Consider the following 7,649-nt stretch of genomic DNA (forward strand, 5'->3'; position numbering starts at 1 on the left):
CTCACCATATACACCGAGGATAAGGCGGGGCATTAACGTTATTATCATATAGCCTATCCAACTGACAGTTATTTCACACAAATTCATTTATAACAAATAAACACTTTAATACATTACATAAAAATACATTTGCAATATATATATTGTACAATAGTGTCTATATATAATACAAACATTAAACTATTTCATCATCATCATTTAAGTAATCATTTTAACTAATCATCTGTTTGTGAGATAGCATATCAGCATCAACATGTGGCTTATTTGCAATACAAACTACATGTATTAAGTGGAGTCCTGGTACCCACCATGCAGAGCCTTTTCACTTGGGCACGACAAAGTACGTATATATGAAGTGATTTAGGAAGGTACCGGCTTAATCACGTTAGAAAGCCATAATGAAAATGTGTAAAATCAGCATAATTCCTTTTCAAGTATCCCTATATTCCCCATGTGGAGCCCTAATTAACATAACCAATCAATCATAATATTTTTGACAGGTATGCATGGTTTACACACAAACAACAGTACAAAAAAAAATCATGACTGTCCCCTGTATAATGGTGCGGTCCAAAAAGTGGTCGGTTATTAGAATAACCGACCACTTTTGAGGTTACTGCCTGATAACCCATGGGAAATGGGGGCCTCTGATTGGCCAACTCCATCTGGCTATATGATAATATGTTATGATGGAACAGGCTAGGTCAGCAGGAGTCAAGGTTAGCAACAAGTGTATGGCAAGACACTTACATGTCATACGTCAGAGATGGTGGTGGCCATTGTCTTACGACGCAAAGTCAGTACAGGACCACCGCCAGCCTAGACATCAGAAATCGACTGTCATTCACAGCACCAATGGATATGGCACGGGTCGAAGGCAGATTTTATTAAGAACTTTCAGCTGTTTTACCAGTTTGACTTTCAGCTGTTTTACGAGTTTGATCTGGGCAACCCACTTCTTCTTTCCACGAACCAGATCCATGTAACGTTTCAAGGGAGCAGTTGTTTAGCAATTTAGCATTGAAACTTGTTAAGTACTTTTATGAAACCGTGCTTCAGTTTATTTAAAGTCAACATGGTATTAGTACTTTATGTAATCTGCCCAGGATGCCCTTCAGTACCTAAAACTGGATTATAGTACCACTTTTCGGTACAATGACGTCAATGTCACCGGAGTCAAACAGGGACAACATCATCTCATCATGCGTTACTCGAGAACATGATACAACGATTTGCCATGAGTGTCAAGAATCGAACCTGTACGGGTAAACACTAACGTCAGCCGTGGCCTTAATAAAAATTCGATGGTGACAGAGCAGAGAAAATCCGCTCCTAATCAAATCTGGTGCCGACCAATCGGTTAAAGATTGGTCCGATTCTGTCGGATGGCTCTAACTGAAGCCAGATATCCGAAAATAATAGAGGTCGACTAATCAAGTTCTACCGTTTATGATGTGGCTCTCTCACTTGCTGTAAGAAGAACACCTTAGGTGCTAAAGAAATACAAATGCTTAGATAAGTATCCATGTGTGCTATGTATTTTTTTTAACTGGAGTAAATATGAAGAGCGTTTGCAGTCTATCTTAGTAATCATTCCATGTGGCGTCTGTTCACAACAATATATGTGTATGTGTTTTCACGCATATATAGATGTATATGTGTGTGTGTGAGTGAGTGTGTGAGTGTGTGTCTGTGTGTGTGTGTGTGTGTGAGCGTGTGTGTGCGCGTGTGTTTGCATCAGAGCTACGACCAATGGTTGCAATTATTGGATCCTACGCCAAGTGGAGCTGTTGAATCATTCCTCTGGTGACACCAATCAAATTTCGTGCATTGATTTTTTATGATAGATTAGTCGATCTGAACTGGGTCGAACCACAATCTGTTACTAATAGCGTGGCGCCACCTGGAAGTGCCCTTCTGTCCACGGGTGATGTATTCCCAGTTGATATTTTATTCTAGTTTTTATTTCGAACGAGCCTTCGCAAAATGACACAATGGTAAAACATGACACCCATCATAACCTAACAACCAAGACTAATGCGTGTAGTTTAAAAGTCTCCTTTTTTTAAAATAAAACATTGAATACAATAATGTGATGTGCGTACAATAATTGCTCTTTGCAATTTCATGAAAGAGGAAAGACGGGGGACGCCATAGGCTATCTACTAAATTTCATCCTCCGTTTAATGAGCCACTTGTACGTTATCTGTGCAAAGTACCATTGAAGCAACGTACCGTTCACAGCGTACAACATACAATTGTACAAAGTAGAAAGCATGGCATCTACTGATGCATAGCTACAATTCTATAAGGCTAATCTATTTAATACAAGGGTGCATAGTATGGGACGAAAATGGTCTTTTACAAGCACTGGAAGGATTTCTAGCGTCTAGACATAATTCAATATATGTATACCACACAGGGGTTGTCACATGTCATAATGTATTTACATTTACTATCTAAGTCCGTTGAGGTGAATCCCGGCATGTAAGATGATAGCCTTGTGTGCAGTGAATTGTGTATAATAACAGAATACTTTGGGGCATACAATCAAAACGTGATACTGTATTCGTCTTCAATTAGCTCTAGACAGAATGGGAAAACTCTCCGGTCGATTGGAATGCTTTTGAATCCGCCGATTTCTTCGCGTGGACTGTGGTTGAGCATGTCGAGCATGTCGGCGAGGGCCTCAGGCGACTTTTTAATGCTGCTGTCTGTTTTAAGAGGCTGTTTGGAGTGAATACTTCATCTAGCGTGAAGGACACTGACCAACCGAGCCAACAACCCTTTTAGGACGTCTCTCGCTCGCTAGCTCTAAATGACATTTTGTGATAATCTATCGATTCGGCCGCTTTTACTCAAGTTCCACATCAATAAAGCAGGCAGGTGCTGACGCCATGTTGGTTTCATCTTCATATTTCAATGATGACCCGTAGATAATTTTTGAGTATCTTCCAATTTTGGGGTATTTCTCAGGCATCTGTTTCTTTGAGCTGCCGACATTCATTTCTGGCTATTAAAAAAGTTGAAGATATCTTCAAATGTTCGGAGACATCGATATTCAAATAGGGACACCAGCATGGCGATGGGCACAGCAATGACGTTACCTGAAAATGCTATACTTTTTGAAAACCTCCCCTATTGATCAACGAAAATGGCTTCTTGCATTCAAGTAGCTTCTCATCTCACACGAACAGCATACCGTGAGTAAAACGTGCCATGTCTCGGTTAAGGAAAAGCCTACCGCAGCGAAGAGTAAAAACGTTTCCCATGTACTCTCGCGAGAACAAGCGGGACTGCTGAATCATCTTCTATACGTCGATACAAAACAGATCACATAAATAGATCATATTTGAGTACCAAATGGTTGGAAGCCAGCAGTAAATATGATTAAGTGTGAAAGCATGTCATAACACTTGTGTGTATATATATAATCTATCATATATCAAGTACTATTGCTAATTCCATAAAACATCAATTAATGGTTTATCGCAAATTTCTTTCCCGAGGCATTTAACATGAAATGAGACAAACAAATAGTGTATAGGTGATGTCTAAAAGCTAACATTAAACTGTATCTTGTTGTGTTCTACTTCTTTTCCTTAGACAGTGGAAGACGAAGGATCCCACCTAACCTATTAACAATATTTCTAGCTTCGGGAGGTGAAGGTCATAAAAACTATCCAGAAAATCCTTCACAGAGAAAATAAACGACACCTCCTCCCCCAGCATGCCACACGTGAGCTTGTTGATACAACCTTGCCCTTCACGAAAGGAGGTAATCACAAATCTAAAGAAAAACATGACATCGTCACGGGCGGCACATATGTAACATAGCGATAACGGCATTGAGTAAAACTGCAGCAGGAAACACACAGTAGGATTGTTATCATGGACGCTCATCTGCGTTGGAGGTAATCGTAGTACAATGCTAGACATTTTCCAAGACTAAGGTGTACACGGATCAAATTATAACGACCACTGTCGCCTTATTCAGGAGGAATCACTTCAGGACATCAACTTACGAGAGTTACAGACACATGATCTTGATATCACGTGATCGCGTGATCTTGCGTGACGTCAGCAATTTGTCAAAAGTGCCAGGAAGTATATATCGACCCCAGTTGAGTAATGGCTTGCGTGCCCTGATGTGGGATTGTTTAGTAACCAAAAATGACAGAAAAGCACTTGAAAGTCATACTTGACATACTAACAGTGGTGAAAGTCATATGGGACTCACGTATACTTTGAAGCTATACTTTGCAATAGAAGTCCACAGGAGAAGTTTTACGTACAAAATGGTAGGCATGTCCGCTGAGGTTCATTGGACCAAGTACTGCCAAATAGCTAATTTTGACAGCCAGGAAAGCGTTAAAGGGTCTTCCTGGATATACATTTTTTATTACGTTTGCTAAGTTTATAACGCTAGGCCTGTAGGAGAATCGGAGTCAATCCAGTATCATGAAGGAAGATTTCATCGCAGACCTTGGATCCTAATTCCTGGTGTTGAAACAAATTGTTTTATTTGGATATAGAACATGACCAACTGATATCATGTACGCATTGAGGACTTAATTTGCGTGCTTTCACCAACAGGAACTTGATCAAGGTTACAATCACAGGAGAGGAAACATATTATAGCTGTCTGCATGCATTCAGTTGAATCGGTTTAAATTGCGTATTTCCCTAGACCGCGGCACGCTTCGCGTCAGGAGTCGTCTGCCCAAAGGGAAGACAAAAGCCAAGAGAAAAGGCCCCCAAGGCGCACGGGAAAAAGACTAATGAGGCCATCATCAGGCCAAGCACGTCCGCGGCCCCGCTGTACTACAATTAATGTGTTGTTAGGAAAGGCTCACAATGGGGAAGATGAGTTTTTTTTTTTTACTTTTCTTTGTTTTTGTCATTGGTTCTACAATGAAAGTGTTATTTAAGTCATAGCCACCATTAAGGCAATAGATAAAGGTAAAAGAAACAGTACAAGATTTTTAGAAGACCCCGTACACGTGTGCACCACATATCAAATTAATTTGCCAATTTGCCATATGACATTATAACGCAATACCCTTGGATATCAAAGAAAATAAAATACACTAACATAGTCAGGCTCAATTTTACCAGGAAAATGATCAATAGAAACATCCACATAAACCACCCAGAAATAAATCCAACGTTGACACTTTAAACAACCAGTCGAAGTGGGTCAAAGCTTGCATTTGACAAGTACCATTGTAGTAGCTCCGCTACAATCAATATGGTTAAGGAACCTGACAGCAGAAATGGCGCAGAAAGTCATAACAATCGTTTGAAACGTTCACAAAGATCTATGAAATCCGGACATCCCAAAACGGTCGCATTGATCCTTAATCGTTTCCCACAAACAATCGATGCTAACTCGGTAAGTCTAAACTCATCAAATTTGCCGCCAAAGAACATCCCATTCCAAACATAAGAACTGGTATCGATCTTGGCCTGGTGATTTCGATATCATACATTTATAACGTGGTGGGGATCGACCGTTCTGTCGGTGGCGCGTACTGACCACGGTTCCGGGTCGGCGCATTTCTGGGCCAGGCGTGACCGGAATGCCGTCCACTGACCCGCAGAGATTCAAGGCATCAGGTGGTGCGGGAGGCAACCTGAAGCACCTTCAGGGACATAGCCTCCTTCACCGGCTTCTCTGGTAACATAGCCTCCTGTACAGGCCTCTCTGGGGCATAGCCTCCTACACATTTTACAAGTTTTGAATTCATAATTCATACTCAAGTCGACTTCAGAAAAAATAGTTTTACAGTGTTACACCAATGGAGATCTGAATAAAAAAAATTGTCACATTTGCATAAACTGGCCGGTTGAAGATGCCCCCTAATCTCTTGAATTAGAGGTATTGGTCACCGGGCATCTACGAGTGGGACTGCTGCAAGCCTGTCAGGCTATAATGTACGTAAACTACCATGGCAAGGCGGTTGACAGAGGACAGGTCTAAGAAACAGTCGTAAAAGAATTAGCATTAAACTTAATCAGCGGCCGGATCTGCCTGTCTAATCAAGAAGCCCTTATCTTTTAAAAGACCACAATCTTGTTCCTCTTTATCTTCAATCCAGACGCCAACCAATAGAAACTATTCAATAGACCTCGCCACTGATGTATTGCCAAAATATTATGGCAGAAAATGTTCCGAGCAGGGGATGCCAACAGGTACAGTCATAAACTTCATAAATGCCAACAGTCCCACATAGATCCGCTACTGAGGCGCCGGCAATATTCTACACTTGCCCCCTTTAAAAAACGCACAATCGAACATACTTTCACCAAGCCTCTAGTATCTGTTAGAGAATCTCATATTGTTTGGAAGCACAAACAAAAGTACCGGTCAATACTGATCCATCTTCCTATACCTACTCGGTGATTGCCCTCGGTGGCTTTCAGCTTAACCACAGGCCGTCCCACAATTACCGTGTTCATTGATTTCTCGTAAAAGACGCCGCTTTATCGACAATATTGCCCCGTACCGAAATCCCAAAAGTAAAGAATCACTTGACGAAATGTCATATGGATTGATTCAGATTGGTTCTTTACATGAAACGCAAATTAGATACAGTATATTTGATCTTCTGGTATGGCCTGTGTCAAAATGCGTTGATCGCCAGAATGAGACAAAATATAAAAATCGCTAGCATAGGAATGGAGTGTTCTTTACGCCTGAAAATCTCCCCTGTTACACTCAACAGAGCATTGTGTCCTGCAAAAATCGGTTGATCCCTTCGCATCGCGCAGTGATTTAGAGGACAATGGTCGTACTGTTGCTGGAAATGCTAATCATGTAGAGCTGGTATATACGAAGACACGCCGGGCGAGCTTTCGCCATGTTCTGTGACGCCGGATCAAACAGGAAAAGGACTACATGATACATGTTTTGGTGAAAACCGGCGGATGTACTAGTATGCTTTTTCTATTGCAGCAAGGCAGCACAGATGGCATCCCAGGCAGTAATGCTGGTGTTCGAATTCTGTGAGAAAGTCCAAAGCTCACAAATGTCCCCCAACACAACTTTACCGACTAGTTGCAACCAGAGTGAAAATTGTTTGTAAAAGAAGCACAGTTGTATCTACTCACTTTGTCTCGGCTACATCCGGGCTCTTCCTCTAACCGTGGCTATCGGAGGAACTCCATGGGTCGGCTTGTTTCCATGGCCGTTCGACTGAAGAGATGTACACTGCAAGAAAAAGGAAACAAAGTCGTACTTTAATTTCTTTTTCAACGGACAGAAGTATTCAAAACTAATTTCAGTAACGCCTTTATAGTCAACATCACCTTCACGAAAAAAACTTACTGCAAGTTATATCAGATTTACACAGCACTGAGTACTTTGGTTTTAACATATTTCTAGGACCTTTTTGAACAAGCTTAAATACACAGTACAGCTCTATAAGTCTAGTGTAAAAACTTAATCGTATAAAATCCTAGCGTAATGTTATGATAGATTAACAGCAAAAATCTTGAAATGAGACTTTGTGTTTTAAACAGGTATTCATTAACGTTACTGAAATTTCCATTTTAGCTCTGAAATCAAAGAAGGAGTATCAGTGAACAGTAGAGACGATATCAAAATAAACCACGATGTGGCCTCATCTATCGTTCATGACCTCTGC

General features: G+C 40.9%; 1 protein-coding gene across 1 annotated transcript in view; it reads right to left on the reverse strand.

Annotated features, from left to right (window-relative positions):
- LOC118408696 (short transient receptor potential channel 4-like) overlaps positions 1–7,209 on the reverse strand; it is a gene marked incomplete at its 3' end in the record, with an annotated part of 11,316 nt that extends 4,107 nt beyond the window's left edge. The window contains exon 1 of the mRNA XM_035809551.1: positions 7,114–7,209. The remainder of the gene's footprint in view (positions 1–7,113) is intronic.
- Between the last annotated feature and the right edge of the window lie 440 nt (positions 7,210–7,649).

This window comes from Branchiostoma floridae, unplaced genomic scaffold, assembly GCF_000003815.2.
Source record: "Branchiostoma floridae strain S238N-H82 unplaced genomic scaffold, Bfl_VNyyK Sc7u5tJ_349, whole genome shotgun sequence".
Taxonomy (NCBI): Eukaryota; Metazoa; Chordata; class Leptocardii; order Amphioxiformes; family Branchiostomatidae; genus Branchiostoma; species Branchiostoma floridae.